Source organism: Felis catus, chromosome D2 (genome assembly GCF_018350175.1).
Source record: "Felis catus isolate Fca126 chromosome D2, F.catus_Fca126_mat1.0, whole genome shotgun sequence".
NCBI classification, from domain to species: domain Eukaryota; kingdom Metazoa; phylum Chordata; class Mammalia; order Carnivora; family Felidae; genus Felis; species Felis catus.
In genome coordinates, this window is record NC_058378.1 from 57753341 (window position 1) to 57773174 (window position 19834).

The following is a 19834-nucleotide window of genomic DNA, read 5'->3' on the forward strand; positions in this document are numbered from 1 at the left end:
GCAAATAAATCACAAATGAGAGAGGAGAAATAACAACAAACACCTCAGAAATAGAAACAATCACGAGAATATTATGAAAAATTATGCCAACAAATTGGACAACCTAGAAGAAATAGATAAATTTCTAGAAACATATAACCTCCCAAAATTGAAGCACGAAGGTTTCCTGTCTCACATTCAGGTCCTTTATCCATTTTGAGTTTATTTTTGTGAATGGTGTAGGAAAGTGGTCTAGTTTCATCCTTCTGCATGTTTCTGTCCAGTTCTCCTAGCACCATTTGTTAAAGAGCCTGTCTTTTTCTCCATTGGATATTCTTTCCTGCTTTGTCAAAGATTAGTTGGCCATACTTTTGTGGGTCTAATTCTTGGGTTTCTATTCTATTCCATTGGTCTATGTGTCTGTTTTTGTGCCAATACCATGCTGTCTTGATGATAACAGGTTTGTAGTAGAGGCTAAAATCTGGGATTGTGATGCCTCCTGCTTTGGTCTTCTACTTCAAAATTCCTTTGGCTATTCGGGGCCTTTTGTGGTTCCATACAAATTTTAGGATTGCTTGTTCTAGCTTCGAGAAGAATGCTGGTGCAATTTTGATTGTGATTGCATTGAATGTCTAGATAGCTTTGGGTAGTATTGACATTTTAACAATATTTATTCTTCCAATCCATGAGCATGGAATGTTTTCCAATTTCTTTATATCTTCTTCAATATCCTTCATAAGTTTTCTATAGTTCTCAGCATACAGATCTTTTACATCTTTGGTTAGGTTTATTCCTAGGTATTTTATACTTCTTGGTGAAATTGTGAATGGGATCAGTTTCTTTATTTGTCTTTCTGTTGCTTCAATTATTTGTGTATAAGAATGCAACTGATTTCTGTGCATTGATTTTGTATCCTGCGACTTTGCTGAATTCATGTATCAGTTCTAGCAGACTTTTGGTGGAATCTATCAGGTTTTCCATGTATAGTATCATGTCATCTGCAAAATGTGAAAGCTTGACTTCATCATTGCCAATTTTGATGCCTTTGATTTCCTTTTATTGTTTGATTGCTGATGCTAGCACTTCCAACACTATGTTAAACAACAGCAGTGAGAGTGGACATCCCTGTCGTGTTCCTGATCTCAGGGAGAAAGCTCTCAGTTTTTCCCCATTGAGGATGATATTAGCTGTGGGCTTTTCATAAATGGCTGTTATGATGTTTAAGTATGTTCCTTCTATCCCAACTTTCTCAAGGGTTTTTATTAAGAAAGAATGCTGAATTTTGTCAAATGCTTTTTCTGCATCGATTGACAGGATCATATGGTTGTTATCTTTTCTTTTATTCATGTGATGTATCATATTGATTGATTTGCAAATGTTGAACCAGCCCTGCAGCCCAGGAATGAATCCCACTTGACCATGGTGTATAATTCTTTTTATATGCTGTTGAATTTGATTTTCTAGTATCTTATTGAGAATTTTTGCATCCATATTCATCAGGGATATTGGCTTGTAGTTCTCTTTTTTTGCTGGGTCTCTGTCTGGTTTAGGAATCAAAGTAATGCTGGCTTCACAGAATGAGTCTGGAAGTTTTCCCTCCCTTTCTATTTTTGGAACAGCTTGAGAAGGATAGGTATTATCTCTGCTTTAAATGCCTGGTAGAATTCCCCAGGGATGCCATCTGGTCCTGGACTCTTATTTGTTGCAAGATTTTTGATAACTGATTCAATTTATTCACTGGTTATCGGTCTGTTCAAGTTTTCTATTTCTTCTTGTTTGAGTTTTGGAAGTGTGTGGGTGCTTAGGAATTTGTCCATTTCTTCCAGGTTGTCCAGTTTGTTGGCATATAATTTTTCATAGAATTCCCTGATAATTGCTTGTATTTCTGAGGGATTAGTTGTAATAATTCCATTTTCATTCATGACTTTATCTATTTGGATCATCTCCCCTTTTCTTTTTGAGAAGGCTGGCTAGAGGTTTATTAATTTTGTTCATTTTTTCAAGAAACCAACTCTTGGTTTCATTGATCTGCTCTACTGTTTTTTTAGATTCTATATTGTTTATTTTTGCTCTGATCTTTATTATTTCTCTTCTTCTGCTGGGTTTGGGGTGTCTTTGCTGTTCTGCTTCTATTTCCTTTAGGTGTGCTGTTAGATTTTGTATTTGGGATTTTTCTTGTTTCTTGAGATAGGCCTGGATTGCAATGTATTTTCCTCTGAGGACTGCCTTCGCTGCATCCCAAAGCATTTGGATTGTTGTATTTTCATTTTCATTTGTTTTCATACATTTTTTAATTTCTTCTCTAATTGCCTGGTCGACCCATTCATTGTTTAGTAGGGTGTTCTTTAACCTCCATGCTTTTGGAGGTTTTCCAGACTTTTTCCTGTGGTTGATTTCAAGCTTCATAGCATTGTGGTCTGAAAGTATGCATGGTATGATCTCAATTCTTTTATACTTATGAAGGGCTGTTTTGTGACCCAATATGTGAACCATCAAAACCCTAGAGCAGAAATCAGGAAAAAACCTCTCTGACCTCAGCCGCAGCAATTTCTTACTCGACACATCCCCAAAGGCAAGAGAATTAAAAGCAAAAATGAACTATTGGGACCTCATGAAGATAAAAAGCTTCTGCACTGCAAAGGAATCAGTCAATAAAACTAAAAGGCAACCAATGGAATGGGAAAAAGATATTTGCAAATGACATATCAGACAAAAGGCTAGTATCCAAAATCTATAAAGAACTCACCAAACTCCACACCCGGAAAACAAATAATCCAGTGAAGAAATGGGCAGAAAACATGAATAGACACTTGTCTAAAGAAGACATCCAGATGGCCAACAGGCACATGAAAAGATGCTCAACGTCCCTCCTCATCAGGGAAATACAAATCAAAACCACACTCAGATAACACATCACGCCAGCCAGAGTGGCTAAAATGAACAAATCATGAGACTTGCTGGAGAGGATGTGGAGAAATGGGAACCCTCTTGCACTATTGGTGGGAATGCAAACTGGTGTACCTGCTCTGGAAAACAGTGTGGAGGTTCCTCAAAAAATTAAAAATAGATCTACCCTATGACCCAGCAATATCACTGCTAGGAATTTACCCAAGGGATACAGGAGTGCAGATGCATAGGGGCACTTGTACCCCAATGTTTATAGCAGCACTCTCAACAATAGCCAAATTATGGAAAGAACCTAAATGTCCATCAACTGATGAATGGATAAAGAAATTGTGGTTTATATACACAATGGACTACTATGTGGCAATGAGAAAGAATGAAATATGGCCTTTTGTAGCAATGTGGATGGAACTGGAGAGTGTTATGCTAAGTGAAATAAGTCATGCAGAGAAAGACAGATACCATGTTTTCACTCTTATGTGGATCCTGAGAAACTTAACAGAAGACCATGGGGGAGGGGAAGAAAAAAAAAAGAGGTTAGAGAGGGAGGGAGCCAAAACATAGGAGACTCTTAAAAACTGAGAACAAACTGAGGGTTGATGGGGGGCGGGGGGGTGGAAGGGAGGGGAGGGTGGGTGATGGGTATTGAGAAGGTCACTTGTTGGGATGAGCACTGGGTGTTGTATGGAAACCAATTTGACAATAAATTTCATATTAAAAAAGAAAACTAGAAAGAAAGAAAAAAGCCACGTGGTTGGGAGCTGGGACGGTACCCAAATATGACAGCACTCCTAACGTGTGATTACCTCTGTGTCAAAGGTGATGGCTAGTGCTGAGGTGCTACCATTATGCTGCTACAGCTTCCTAGGAAATTTGTGATCATATTTTAGGATGATTTGGACAACAAAGCATAACTCCCCACTCCTTTAAGTGTGAGCTGGACATAGTGGCTTCTTTTCAAAACAATATGAAGAGGGGGGAAAAGAGTAACTCTAGAATAGAGAAACTCGACAGACAATCTCAGCTGTATAATTAAAGTTAACATTAAAGGTGGTAAGTCATGTTAAAAAAATTTTAAGCATGAAGAAATAGAAAATTTGAACAGTGATTACCAGCAAGGAAACTGAATCAGTAATCAAAAAACTCCCAACAAACAAAAGTCCAGGATCAGATGGCTTCATAGGTGAATTCTGCCAAACGTTTAAAGAAGAATTAATAGCCATTCTTCTCAAACTATTCCCAAATATAGAAAAGGAAGGAAAACTTCCAAATTCATTCTATGAGGCCAGCATTAGCCAGATACTAAAACCAGATAAATACACCACAAAAAAAGAGAACTAAAGGCCAATATCTCTAATGAACATAAATGCAAGAATCCTCAACAAAATACTAGCAAACCAAATCCAACAATACATTACAAAAATCATTCACCACAATCAAGTAGGATTTATTCCTGGGATGCAGAGGTAGTTCAATATTCACAAATCAATCAACTTGATACATCTCATTACTAAGAGAAAGGATAAGAACCATATGATCATTTCAACAGGTGTAGAGGAAGCACTTGTTGACAAAGGACAACATCAATTTGTGATAAAAACCCTCAACAAAGTAGGTTTAGAGGAAACATGGCTCACCATAATAAAGGGCATATATAAAAAAACCCACAGCTAACATCATCCTAAATAAGGAAAAACTGGGAGCCTTTCCCTTAAGGTCAGGAACAAGACAGGGATATCTACTCTCACCACTTTTATCCAACATAATACTGGAATTAATAGCCAAAGTAATCAGAGAACAAAAATAAGAGGCATCCAAATCAGTAAGCAATACGTGAAACTTTCACTATTTGCAGATGACATGATACTGTATAGAGAAAACTCTAAAGACCCCACCAAAAACTTCTAGAAGTGATACACAAATTCATTAAAGTCACAGTATACAAAATCAATCTACAGAAATGTGTTGCATTTCTATACACCAATAATGAAGCAGTAGAAAGAGAGATTAAGAATCAATTCCATTTACAACTGCTCCAAAAACAAGATACCTAGGAATAAACCTAACCAAAGAGGTGAAAGATCTTACTCTAAAAACTATAAAACACTGATTAAAGAATTTGAAAATGAAACAAAGAAGTGGAAAGACATTCCATGCTCACAGATTGGAAGAACAAATATTGTTAAAATGTCTGTGCTACACAAAGCAATCTACATATTTAATGCAATCTCTATCAAAATACTAACACCATTTTTCACAGAACTAGAACAAACAATCCTAAAATTTATATGGAACCACAAAAGACACTGAATAGGCAAAGAAATCTTGAAAAAGAAATGGAAAGTTGTAGGGATCAAACTCTGGACTTCAAGTTATATTACAAAGCTATAGTAATTGAAACAGTATGGTACTGGCAAAAAAAAAAAAAAAAAGACACATAGATCAACGGAACTGAATAGGAAATTCAGAAATGAACTCACAATTATATGGTTGACCTTTGACAAAGTAGGAAAGAATATCCAATCGGGAAAAGACAGTTTGTTCAACAAATGGTGTTGGGAAAACTGAACACAACATGCTAAAGAATGAAACTGGACCACTGTGTTATACTATTCACAAATCTAAATTCAAAACGGATTAAAGACCTAAATGTGAGACCTGAAACCATAAAAATCCTAGAAGAGAACACAGGTTGTCACTTCTCTGACATCAGCTGTAGCAACGTTTTTCTATATATGTCCCTTAAGGTAAAGGAAACAAAAGCAAAAATAAACTATTGGGAGTACATCAAAATAAAAAGTTTCTGCACAGCAAAGGAAACAATCAACAAAACTAAAAGGCAACCTACAGAATGAGAGAAGACATTTGCAAGTGATGTATCTGGTAAAGTGTTAGTATACAAAATATATAAAGAACTTATACAACTTAAACCTCAAAAAAAACCAAATAATCCAATTAAATAATGGGAAGAAGACATAAACAGACATTTCTCCAAAGAAGACATACAGATGACCAACAGACACCTGCAAAGATGCTTGATATCACTTATTATCAGGGAAATGTAAATCAAAACTACAAAGAAATATCACCTCACACCTATCAGAATGGCAAAAATTAACAACACAAGAACAACAAGTGTTGGCGAGGATGTGGAGAAAAGGGAACCTTGTTGCAGTTTTGGTGACAATGTAGCCACTGGTGCAGCTACTGTGGAAAACCATATGGAGGTTCCTCAAAAAGTTAAAAACAGAACTACCCTATGATCCATCAATCTCACTACTGGGTATTTACCCAAAGAATACAATTAGTGATAGATGCACCCCTGTATTTATAGAAGCATTATTTACAATAACCAAGATATGGAAGCAGCCCAAGTGTCCACTGATTGACGGATGGATAAAGAAGATGTGGTGTATATATAGAATTGAATATTATTCAACCATTAAAAAGGATGAAATCTTGCCATTTGCAAGGACATGGATAGAGCTAGAGTACAGGGCTAAGTGAAATAAGTCAGTCAGAGAAAGAAAAATACTGTATGATTTAACTCCTATGTGAAACTTATGAAACAAAACAAACAGGCAAGGAAAAAGAGCTAGAGAGACAAACTAAACAGACTCTTAACTATAGAGAATGAACTGGTTACCAGAAAGGAGGTGGGAAGGAGGATGGGTTAAATGGGTGATGGATATTAAGAAGGGCACTGGTTGTGATGAGCACTGGGTGTTGTATGTAAGTGATGAATCACTAAATTCTACACCTGAAACTAATATTATGCTGTATGTTAACTAAATGGAATTTAAATAAAACTTGAAACTAAACATAAATACATACATACATACAAAAATACACCACCTCTTTATAATTAAAATGAAACAATATTAAAACTGGAAATACCACATGATCTAGTAATTCCACTCCTGGGTATGTACCCAAACAAAACAAAAACACCAATCTGAAAAGATATACGCACACCTTGTATTTATTGAGACATTATTTACAATAGCCAAGACAAATTTCCATTGATAGATAAATGTATAAAAGGATGTGGCATACATACACAATAAAATATTACTCAGCCATAAAAAATAATGAAATCTTGCCATTTGCAACAGCATGGATGGACCTAGTGGGTTAATTATGCTAAGAAAAATAAGTCAAACAGAGAAAGATAAATACCATGTGATTTCACTTATATGTGGAATCTAAAAACAAAACAAATGAACAAACAAACAAAAAACAGAAACAGAGTCATAAATACAGAAAACGAAGTGGTGGCTGCCAGAGGGGAAGGAGGTGGGTTGACAGGTGAAATAGGTGAAGGGGATTAAAAGACACAACGTCCCTTTCTAAAATAAGTCACAGGGATGAAAAGTACAGCATAGGGAATAGAATCAATAATATTATAATACCTCTGTATAGTGACAGATGCTAACTACACTTACATGGTAAGCAGTTTGTAATGTATATAATTGTTCAGTCACCACGTTCAGTACACCAGAAACTGATATAATATGTGTATATATGTATATAATATATATGACATAATATAACATGCCAACTATAATTAAAAAAGAAAATAAAAATGGTTAAAATGGGAAAAAAATTAAAGAATATTATATAACATAATTATCATAACTTTGAAACATTTGCTATTAAATGTCATTAAATTATGAATAACATGATATATTATTAAATTATTCCAACATGCCTAAGAATCAAAGTCATTTTAACTAAAAAGAACATAGGCTTTTTATTTTAAGACCAAGACCTAGTAATACCAATATTTCTGTGAATACAAAGAGAAAAAGCATCTGGTTCTATATAGCCCTGATGTGGAAGGGTAAAAACCTCATTTGGGTGTAGTTCCTAACTGCTTACCATGTAACTATGCTGGGATGTAGCCAAAAGAATTATGTCTCACCTGCCCTTGACCACTAGTGGGGACATACAGATTAGAATTACATTTTCATGAGTCCCAAAGAATATACCAGGTATATACTCAAAATCCCATTAATTGAGCATTTATGTTTTGCATACACTTTCTCATGACAATACTGCTGAGCAGGTGGAATTACTCCCATCATACGAATATGGAAACTGAGGTTGGAAGCAATGAGATCACTTTCTTAAGGCCACGAACTCAAGTGGCAGGGCCAGGATGTATACTTAGATCATATCGTACTCTAAAGCCTGTATTTTTTCCACTGCTCTACCCTTCTAAGAGGGTTTCTCTGGGACCCTGTAGCGTTAGCCCTGGCTGCTGCTTAACTGGTATTCTGAAAGCCAGCTCCTAATTTTCATGGCTGTGCATTTTTCTGACAATGAGGGTATCTTATCTACTTTGGCTGCCCATTAAGTTATATATCCAAGGGCACGTGGGTGGTTCAGTCAGTCAAGCATCCAACTCCTGATTTGGGCTCAAGTCATGATCTCACCGTTCATGAATTCGAGCCCTGAGTCAGGCTCTGTGCTGAAGCATGGAGCCTGCCTGGGATTCTGTCTCCCTCTCTCTCTGCCCCTCCCCACCTGCTCTTTATCTCTCTCTCAAAATAAATAAAAATACGAACTTTAAAAAAGAAAAATTTCACAATTAACCATTTATTCACCAGATAACTCATTTCTGATAGCCTTGTAGATAATATAATACCTACTCTTAGCTCTACACTTCAGACGTGCCCCTCCTAATAAAATGTCAGTTATAAGACGAGATGCCTGGGTGGCTCAGTCAGTTAAGCCTCCGACTCTAGATTTTGGCTCAAGTCATAATCTCACAGTTCACGAGATAGAGCCCCACATCAGACTCCATGCTCACAGCATGGAGCCTACGTGAGATTCTTGCTCTCTTTCTCTGCTCCTCCCCAGCTCTCTGGCTTGCTCTCTCTCTCTCTCTCTCTCTCTCTCTCAAAGTAAATAAACTTTTAAAAAAATGTCAGTTGCAAGAATTATTTTTTTCCAAATCGAGTTAAAATTTAAATTATAGCATCAAAAAACAAAAACAAAAATGAAAACATACTCCTGATAAACATCCATTCTCTCTTCTCCCTGTCTTGAAGTGCCAACTCAAGTTGCCTCAGGTTGTTGCTTTTATATGCTATTGATTTTCTACTGTGATCACTGAATGACTGAGTTAGACAGTACCCCCTCAATACACTAAAGAAAACTGAGGCCCAGAGGATATGATTTGGCCAAGATCACACAAGTATTGAGTAAATGGCATATTTATTCCAAATCTGCTACCACTGGTTCTCCTTGGGCACTGCCTTCTGAGCCTGTGGCACATTATTTTAAACAAACACTCGCTGTTGTAAATCTAAAGCAATTTGGAGCGAAGTTAGTAAAAAAAGTTTGTGACTAAACTACCAATTACATTTGGTGTAGAAAAACCAATCTTAATTACATTACAGTGAAATTGATTTTCTTCTGATGAGACCTTAAAATAACTGTCTGAAAGCTAATTTCCGTGGACAAAAATGTTTAGCTTCATAACAGCATCATTGTAGTGTGTGTCTGATCTCTAAGAAGTACTTTAAAGGGATTAAAACTCATTTGGACATTAGTGTTCTAGTATGTTTGTTTTTAAACGTCTTGCATGTATCATTTTAGTTTGTTATCTAACAAAATTTATAATAAAGCAATAAACAAGAATAATAAATAATAAGAATAACCAAACATTGCACTTACTACATGTTGTCTCATTAGATACTTCCAACAGGAATTCCTCCACAGCACCTAGTACTTTGGACAGAATTCTGTTGTAGCCTATTCCTGTGTATCTTTCTTTTTCCAGTGAATTTTTTCCAAAATATGTTAATTTTAATCCACTCCTATGAAAAAATTAGATGTAACAACAATATAGATGTATAAACAATATAGATGTTCATTCTTTTATCTGTTGAAAATAGTAAGAAAGCTTCTTTTGGGGAAAGCACAGAACTTAATTGAAATAAATATTTTACATTTAGGGTTTGGAGTAAGACTGCACAAGTAATAAAAGAAGACCATGCCTCCTAAGCAACAAAGATCCTGTTAAGGGCCTTTGCTTTTTTTGAGCCCTGTGATGGATTTAGATACATAAATTTGCAGTTAGGAGATAGACTTGACTTCAAAAACTTTACATAATAAAGTGATAAGGAACTAAGAATTCTCAAGGATACTCTGGTAAAGAAAGGAGCCAAGGAAGCTGAGGTATTCATGGAAAAAAAAATAAGAGAAGAAAATCCTTGATGGTAGCAAACCTAAGGAGAAGTTTTAAAGAATAGTGATATCTAACAGGGATTCTGAAGATACTGGTTATGAAATAAGTGATAGAAATTCTTTCCTCTGCTCCTTCAGAAAATCTTCATAAGAATCTACATTGTTTACTGGTACTTTAGAGCAACTAAATTAAGGGGAGGTGGTGAGGAGATTCTAATAGATGCTAAAATCTACATCCAAAACTTCAAAGAGAGCAAATGATGAATAGCTAATTTGGGAATACTCCAGGAAAAAAAAGGGATGGTGTTGGGAATTTTAAAAAGTAAAAATGTTTGCAGAGCAGGAGGAGAAATGTTGCCAGGCTGACTTGAAGTACATAAAGGAACCTATAGAAAGTAAATCCAGCACTTAGAACCGTATGCTTAATTTGTTAGGAAAAAATAAGCTATATATGTAGAACCAGGGCTCAAAAAACATACTTTGGCATGGACAGAGCTAAGGCCTAGGAGAATTGGGAAATGTCAAATCATTTCTGCAGCGCATGTTAAATTAAGGCTATCTGTAGTTTTTGTTTTTGTGTTTCCATTCAAAATATCCAAATTATTTTAACCTCTGGCACTATGGTGATACCTGGAGACAGAGCATACAACCTGGAAGGTGTTGAAAGTTTAAACGAAAGAATAGCTATAGAAAACTAAACATCCTCTTCATACCCATAGTATCTGAAAAAAAAAAAAAAAAAAGCATAACCAGTTTATGAGTTTCTTGTTAAAACTTTAGGATGAAAAGAATCTGAAAAGTTTCTTGTGAGGCAGGCATCAATATAAGATACGCAAAATAAAGAATTTTATAAAGATGTTTATAGAAGAGTTCTTAGTCCTCCTAAGACTATTTTTGCCATGAGTTCTTATATTACTCATTCATAAATCTCCTGGCACATGGTTTTCTAAAAATAAGACTAGAGAATAAGTATCGTAAATACTCATATATTCTGTGTATATGCTATATTTGAACTATATACATAGATACATTCAAAATACATAAGGTAAACCCACAGTTACTTGGATTAAAGTCATGCCAATCTAATATAGTAGAATTTATTTGATAAAGATTTATTAATTTCACATATGTCAAACCCCACATAAGTTTACAGAGGATTTACTATATATAATGCCTTAACACCATGGCAACACAATTTTTGGCAGAGGGAGTTAAAGGTCCACCAGGGCACAGAAGAGATGCATGCTAATGACTTGAATACAAAGTTTACTAAGAGTACTATAGGGAAAGCTCCTACAGAATTAGGAAGATTCGAAGGAAGATAAAAGAATTCCTTAGAAGGGATAGTGAAGTTCACCCATTCAACAGAGTTAAAGAACTTGAGTTCCTAACCTGTTCCAGGCTTAGTGCTAGATACTGGAATGGCCTGATGAGTAAACTTATCAGTGGATAAGAAATGGAGATTAGGAAAGAGAAAAGGGTTGAAAGGATCAGAAAAGCATAAGAAAAGATGAATGTATTTAATGTAGAGCCAGCCAGGTATGGCTCCTGAAGTACTTTCTTAATTCAGCAGGGAATGAGAATAAACCAGAAAGTTTTTTTTTAATGTTTATTTATTTATTTTGAGAGGGAGGGAGAGAGAGAGAGAGAGAGAGCACAAGCAGGGGAGGGGCAGAGAGGGAGAGGTAGAATACCAAGCAGGCTCCACACTGTCAGTGCAGAGCCCAAAATGGGGCTCAAACTCACAAACCATGAGATCATAAACCATTTCAACCTGAGCCAAAATCAAGAGTTGGGCCACCCAGGCACCCCAGAATGTTTTTTTGTTTTTTTTTGTTTTTGTTTTGTTTTGTTTTGTTTTGTTTAAGCAGGGGAGTGATAGGATTAATCATGAATTTGGAAGATACAATAATATAACTAACTGTTTAAAAACAGTTTCCAAATTATGGGCCTCATTTGCAAGTAGTCATATCCACATAAAGACAATATGGTCAGATCCTTTTCAATCTTCTGCTTTCTGAAGAATGCAAAGCAGAGTCTTATGGTTTTGGTTCCTCTATAAATTTATACAGATACCACAAAGAAATGCTTCAGTGCTGACAGTCAAAACAGCCACAAATTTGAAATGATTAAGATTCAAACAATGAGTTTTCCTGTATCTCAAAAATCTACACAATCACCTCTAATTAATGTCCTCTAGAATATAAATATACAGCATAAGTTAATTTTTTCAGGTCAAATCTGGGAATCATAATATCAGCTTAATGACTGCATAAATTCCAGGGATGAATCTCACTTTACCTCAATTTCTTTGTCATTAGCCCCCTTTATTTCTTCAGTGGGGGAAAAAATTGATACTATCTACTAGCTCTGTTGTTGTGTGAAGTAACTAAATAACATTTGTAAAGAGGTCTAAGACATGGAAAGTGCTAAGTTTAATTATTTATTATTAGTGTCTCCTCCCCATGCAGATGTTTCTGGTTTGAAAAATGTGAACCATGTGGACAACACAGGATCAGCAAGTCTAGTTAATGAGATGCAAGAACAGACAGAGAGGCATGATGAAAGTCACGGGGTCAGCAAAGCAAGCATCCAAGGTGTGGCAGGAGTTTCAAAGTAAAACAGGATTAATCCAAGAAATATTCATGGGGACGAGCTTTGAAGAAAAACAATTTGGCAGACAAGAAACTAACAGAAAAAGTATAAACGGAGGAGGGGCAGAAATTATGCAATCTTGAAGAAATAAAGAGAGAACCTACCAAGAAGAAAGTAAGAGAAGCTGCATGGAGGAGAGACAAAAAATAAGTATTTGTCAAATTTGGTGCAGATGCACCCTTCAGAAAACAGGAAATATGAGTCTTGGTGAAAGCAATATGACATAGGAAAATATAATTAAAGCGATTTTGAGATGGAAATATGAACACACGAAAAGACCAGATGCAAAAATTAATAGAGATAAACCTTTAAATACACACCCACACACCAGGATAAGTTCTAATGAAAACCCAGAAGGACACTGTAATTGGCCCTGAAGGAAATTTAGTAAATAGTCTTCTTTCTGTTATCTCTACTTTTATTTTCCTTTGAAATATGTTGGTAGAGCCTAATCACTTACATCCTCATACTTAAGGAAATTGTCTCATAATACCCTTGGTCATTATTCAGAAATCACCTTTGCTAAAGTCAGAAAAGGATAAATTATTTTTTTCTATGTATTAAAAAATGATACTTATAATGGACTATCCCAATTTTGGTACTAGGAAATTAAGGAAAAATATCAATGAGCTTCAATGAGAGAAAAAAAAACCATAGTGGAATCACATAGATACTATCTCACCTCTTAATTATCTGTTGTGAACTTGAGAAAGTCAGTTAGCTTCTCTGAGGTTCAGTTTTCTCATCTGTAAAATGGGAATGATAATATCCTTGGTTTGGTGATTACATAAGTGAAGGTATGTTAAACACAAATCTGGCACATATTAAGTGTTCAATTACCCTCTCCTTTTCTCCTCCTCCTCAAACTTGATGGCATAAACATGAAGACACATAAAATTCACTTATATACAGAAAAAAATATTCTCTACAGTCTGCAGGCCTTAGTAAATCTTTTGTTAACTATCAACAAGGCATTTCTCCAACAAAAACAAGGAATTGTGGGAAGCCATTTAAATTTGACACTTCTCTCAATGTGGAATTGCTTTAAAAATATGTAAAAACTAGTAATTTGGAGCCATATTCTCAGAATTAGTACTCTCACCAGTGATACCAGTGTCAGATCAATCACTTTCCCTTCCAAAACAACATGGATTTTTGTTTTAGATTTTGTTTCTCTTGTCTCTTCTCAATACAAATTAAGTGGAAATAAAGTTGATTCAGTCTTACAGACTGGATTTATTTCAGTTTTAAACTTTTATTTTGGGGCTTACACTGCAAAATTTGTATTTGGTATCTGGGGGCAAGGACCAAGTGAGAACAAGAAAGAGAACAGAGAAGAAAAGACACAAACAGCTGGATGGCAGCAAAGTATACTACAAAGGGCACGGGTCCAGGAAATCAGTGATCCCAGGTTGGTCTTGGACAATTACTTCACTCCTCTGAACTTCAATTTATTAATCAGTAAAATTATATTCCAGGAGTTTCTTTCCTCCCAGCTCCAAAATTCTGTAACCATAACTATGGGGTAACCTTTTGCTTTTATTAAATTAACAAAACTGAGTGGACAGTGGTGCAGGGGAGACAGGAAGGCATAACCCTCTAAGATTCTGTCCTCTCATTAACAGCTTGGCTGGACAGGGCAAGGTGGAGAACTACTACAAATGAACATAACTCTTTAGAAAATCAATTTAGTAAAATACATCCAGAACTTGAGACTCCACAAAGTGAGATTCACACAGTGGTTCCAAGTTGCAGCCTCTAATTTTTAGAGTGGCAGCGTTCCAATACCCATTTAGTTAAGTTGTTTACCACAGTTATCTTGTCTGTATGATAAAGATACTAATGTAGCTATTGAAGGAGTTATTGTGAAGATTAAATTAAATTCAGGTAAAGGCTGGTTCCACTCACAACCTGGCACACGGCAAGTACCAAAGACATATAAGCTATTATTTTTTTATTATGTTTTGACCCAGTAATTTAATTCCTGGGGATTTATCCTTAAGAAATAATTGTAAAGAAGAAACAAGGTATTTGTGGTATCACTGACAATAGTAGGAAAAAAATTTCAAACAATCTGAATGTTCAACAATTGAAAAGTGGTAAGAAAATGAGAAAAAATTAAGAAGCTGTTGAAATTATTATTATCAGGGGTAGATAATGTTATGAGAAAATATGTACGGCATGATGTTAAGTGAAGAAAGCATGATTCAAATTTCTTATACATTATTATTTTAACTCTATAAAAATATGTATGTATATGTATATATAGAAGCTGGAAAAGAATACACAAAGATGAAATGAGTTGATGTATCTGGATAAATTGAGCTACCATTTTATTTTTCTTTTTAAAAACTTCTTTCAGTATTAGTGTGGTATGGTTATAAAATGCATTTCAAAAATTAACTCAGTAGATAAAAACAAACAAATGAAACAAACAAACAAAAAAAAACCTTCTAGGTAAAGAATAACATTAACAAATGACACTTCTGGCTCACTGGGTTTGTAAAAGGGATATCAAGCTCAGGGCATCCTAATAGCTAGGGAGAACTTTACACATCTCTAAGCTGTGTGCATAGGGTGATTAGAGGGTATGCTTTTGACATGGCTGTTTTACTGACAGGACTAAATTTTAAACTCTTCTGGTCACTCCATCAAAGTACTTACTACAAGTATCAGTTGAACTCAGAAAATAACAACAACAAAAACAACAACAAAGAACCATATCCAAATCAGCAGCAAGAGTCAACAAAATACCATTTGAACAATAGGTCATCAAAACTTCAAAATGATCCCATAAACATGGAAGGGTTAGGATACAAATGTGCTGTTTCGAAGGGGCATATGCACCCCAATGTTTATAGCAGCACTATCAACAATAGCCAAAGTATGGAAAGAGCCCAAATGTCCATCAATGGATGAATGGATAAAGAAGATACAAATACACATACACATGCACATACACATATACATATACATATACATATACAGATACATATACAATGGAGTATTACTTGGCAATCAAAAAGAATGAGATCTTGCCATTTGCAACTATGTGGATGGAACTAGAGGGTATTATGCTAAGTGAAATTAGTCAGTCAAAGAAAGACAAATATCATATGACTTCACTCATATGAGGACTTTAAGACACAGAACAGATGAACACAAGGGAAGGGAAGCAAAAATCACATAAAAACAGGGAGGAGGGAAAAACATATGAGACTCTTAAATATGGAGAATAAACAGAGGGTTACTAGAGGGGTTGTGGGAGTGGGGATGGGCTAAATGGGTAAGGGGCATTAAGGAATCTACCCCTGAAATCATTGTTGCACTATATGCTAACTAACTTGGATGTAAATAAAAAAAATAAATAAAACTTGGTATCTCCAAAAAATAAAAAAAGAGAATAAACTTAAACTAAATAGCAGAACCTGGGTGACTCAGTCAGTTCTCAGATCATGATCTCATAGTTCATGAAATAGAGCCCCACGTTGGGCTCTGCACTGACAGTGCAGAGCTTGCTTGGGATTCTCTCTCTCCCTTTCTCCCTCTGCTCCTAATAAATATTAAAAAAACCTTTTTGGAAAAACAAAAAAATAAACTAAATAAATAATTAAAACCATATAGAATCAGTGCAGCTGAAAGCCCATACATGTGGAACATTTATTTCTAACTGATTGATGAAATTTAAGTAATGGAATTAACAGTTGTATTCTTAAATCAAGAGTGTGGGGGAATTATTTATACTTCTAGCATGTGGTCATGAATCTTTCAAACACAAAACTAGGTGTGGGGAACATAAAAAAAATATGAGCTAACGGTTGAAAAAATATTCTTGTCAAAATTAAGTGAAAGGAAAACAAAAAAGTAAAACTTAAGTAAAATAAATGTTATCAAAAATAAAAGGGCCCTCAGGATTAGGTGCCTGGTATCTGTTGCATTATCCAAATCTTCAACTGCCAAAGGTCAAGACCTAGTATTAACAAACAAGGCCCCATCATGATTCCAAAGATTCTAAATGGGCTTTGGAATAAATTTGGACTAAAAATTCTTTAATATTACCCTGACACCACCAAGTCCATCTTCCTAATTCAGCAAATATTTATTAAGTGCTTATAATGTACAAAGCATGAAACTAGGTATAGGAAATCAACCAGAAATGAACAAATATGAACCTTTCTCTCCTGAGCACCCAATTTATGAACTCTCAGACATTTCTTGAGCAGTCCTTTACAGATCTCTTTTGGAACAAATAAGATATTCACAACCAGGCCAGTGCCTTTTTCTGCTGAATTGAGTTTCAGTCCCAACTTCCAAAACCACAAACTAATTCATCAACCAGTTAACTCTGTCTGACAACTAAAATAAATTGCCTTATGACAAGTCTCTTGTTTCCCCTGAATGATTTTAATTATCCCTGTAGCCAAGAATTGTGACTAACTTCTGTGACAGAAGTGAGAAGTACATTGTTGAAAAAGCCATTAACTCTGTTTTATTTTTGGTGTTAAACCTTTGTAGAGCTGTCCTCGTTCCTGAAACAGGGAGGAAGGGGATAGCTAACTTGCGTACTTACAGATGCCATACACGAGTCTAAGTGCTTTATATAAACAATACTATGAAGTAGCTATAATTATCACCATCATTTTTAGAATGAGGTTTAAAAGGATAAGTAACTGGTACACATTCATAAAGCTAATAAAGATAGCCCTTTCTCCTAAAGATGAAAGAGTATGCATTCCAGGCAAACATCTGCATTTATAGAATCAAACAAAAAAAGCCATAAGCTAGGACACCAAATAATAAAAGAAAATGCCTGAACTCTATTTCTAGTCAAACAGCAAATCAGATACCCTGAACATTACTTGACGTGCATAAAAAATTAAATTCTGAATAAAATATAAAAATATCTCAAAAATGCTTTACTGATGTGGTAAGAAAATAAAAGAAATCAAAGGAGGAAATTAGAGAATCCAGAGAGAAAAACAAGCACTGAAGGCAGAAGCCCTGGTAACATCCACCAATGCCTAGATACTTTGAGTACTAGTTTTATGATAATATTGAGTACAAGGACAAAAGAAAAAGTCCAGGGGCATCTGGGTGGCTCAGTCGGTTAAGCATCTGACTCTTGGTTTCAGCTCAGGTCATGATTTCGTGGTTTGTGAGTTGTTCAAGCCCTGCGTCCGGTTCTGCACTGACAGTGTGGAGCCTGCTTGGGATTCTCTCTCTGTCTTACTCCCCCCCTTTCTCTCTCTCTCTCTCTCTCTCTCTCTCTCTCTCTCAAAATAAATAAATAAATAAATAAATAAATAAATTTTTTAAAGAAAAAGTCCAGTTTCTCAATGCATGGAGTCAGATAGAAGATCCCTCCATAAAACTGGGGTCTCCAAGGGTTCTACCACAGAAAAAAAAAAAAAAAACTAGAAAAAAAGTTAAAACATAAAACAGCAACAACAACAAAAAAAACATTTCATAAAAGGTGACAGCAGAGAAAACTGCATTTCTTAATCTTGACAAGACGGATAGAGGAAAAGAATATTTTCTGAAAACACATGCCACAAATTAACTTTCACATAAATATGTAATAATGTAAACTCACATTAGTGGTATGGTTGAAAAAAACCTCAGTCTTACAATTTATTTTAAAGTGGTCATGAATTGCTGGTGCCCAAAGGTAACTGGTAAAACCACATCCAAATAATCTTTGAAGGAAAAGGTCTTCAGGTCAGGACTGAAAGAATCTCCCCTAATAATAACAATGGAAAACCAGGCATGGGCAAAAAGAAGCAAGAACAAAAGACATTGGAATCAGACTCAAAAAGATTTCAGATATTAAAATTATCAGGTACAGAATATGACAAAATTATGTTTTCTATCTTTGAAGATATAATACAGGATATTTTTAAAACTGAAATAATGAGGCAAATTTGAAAAAGAATCAAGTAGAACTTCTAGAAATTAAAAATGTTACCATTTAAATAGAAATTAATGGAAAAAAACAATAATAAGGCAAAAGAATAAGGCAAAAAATAATGAAATATATAAAGACAAAGCTAAAGATATTTACCTAGAAAGATGGATACAAAGTCAAAGGTATAGAAAATCTAAAAAAGAAGTTAAAAGACAACGAGCTTTAAATGAGAAGGCTAACATGAGTATAAAGTGACTCCAGAGGAAATAATGGACAGCAAGGATGACCAGCAATATTTAAAAGACTGTAAAATTTTCAGAACTGATGAAAACTTGAATTTTCAGATTGAAGAATAACAACAGTACCAAACAAGATAAACAAAATCTACACTAAGACACATCATAGCAAAACATCAAAGACAAAGAGATGATCTTAAAAAAGTAGCCAGAGAGAAAAGAAAGCTGGTATGCATAGGAACAACAATGAAATTGATGTTTGACTTCTCAAAAATAACAAGTGAAGGGGGCACCTGGGTGGCTCAGTGGGTTAAGCGTCCAACTTTGGCTCAGGTCATGATCTCACCAGTTTCTGTGATCACCCTGTAGGAAACTCTTGTAACCACAGAGTTCGCATGGTTGAAAACTGTATGCAGAATCCAATCTTGTGTTTTTTAATTAACTTACCTCACCAGACCTCTGTGTAAAATTTAACACATTGAAAAAGCTTAGGAAAATTCAGATAATTCTAAGTATGCAGATATTCTAAACCCCACTCTGCCTACATTGTCGACAGAATCTCCACCTCCATGTTTGAGATGGCTAGTCCTGACATGCTTAAAGATTCACATGTTGTGTCTCTTCTAAAGTAGTTCCCTTATAAGGGGATAACAGTTTTTCTCAGACTCCATCTAAATATTTCTTGTTGCTTGCTATTCTGTGGAGTAGATCCCAGCATATTTCCTGGTGGCAAACTGCAACATCAAACCCAAGAGAAGCTTGAACACCAAAAATGATTGCTAACTGTATATTTGTGAAAATTACATAGGGGAAAATATTGTGAGGGTGATAGATCAGGAAGAAAGAAAGATACTTTCAGATTAGCTAATTTGTGGCTATGGGTGAATTCATCAGAGATTCTGTATTCAATGTAATAGACTGTGCAGCTTAGACTAGTTCTAACCATAAGTTTGGTTGT

The 19834-nt window shown here is 35.2% G+C and overlaps 1 protein-coding gene and 1 long non-coding RNA gene across 7 annotated transcripts in view; both read right to left on the reverse strand.

The window, feature by feature from the left end:
• The window catches only part of HPSE2 (heparanase 2 (inactive)), a 711059-nt gene that overhangs the window by 391737 nt on the left and 299488 nt on the right, over positions 1-19834 (reverse strand). The window lies entirely within an intron of this gene.
• Positions 8837-19834, reverse strand: part of LOC123380874 — a 29048-nt gene continuing 18050 nt past the window's right edge. Inside the window, exons 2-3 of the long non-coding RNA XR_006587214.1 lie at positions 13418-13481; positions 8837-10802 (exon numbers count right to left, since the gene is read on the reverse strand). This is a non-coding gene — a long non-coding RNA (uncharacterized LOC123380874). The remainder of the gene's footprint in view (positions 10803-13417; positions 13482-19834) is intronic.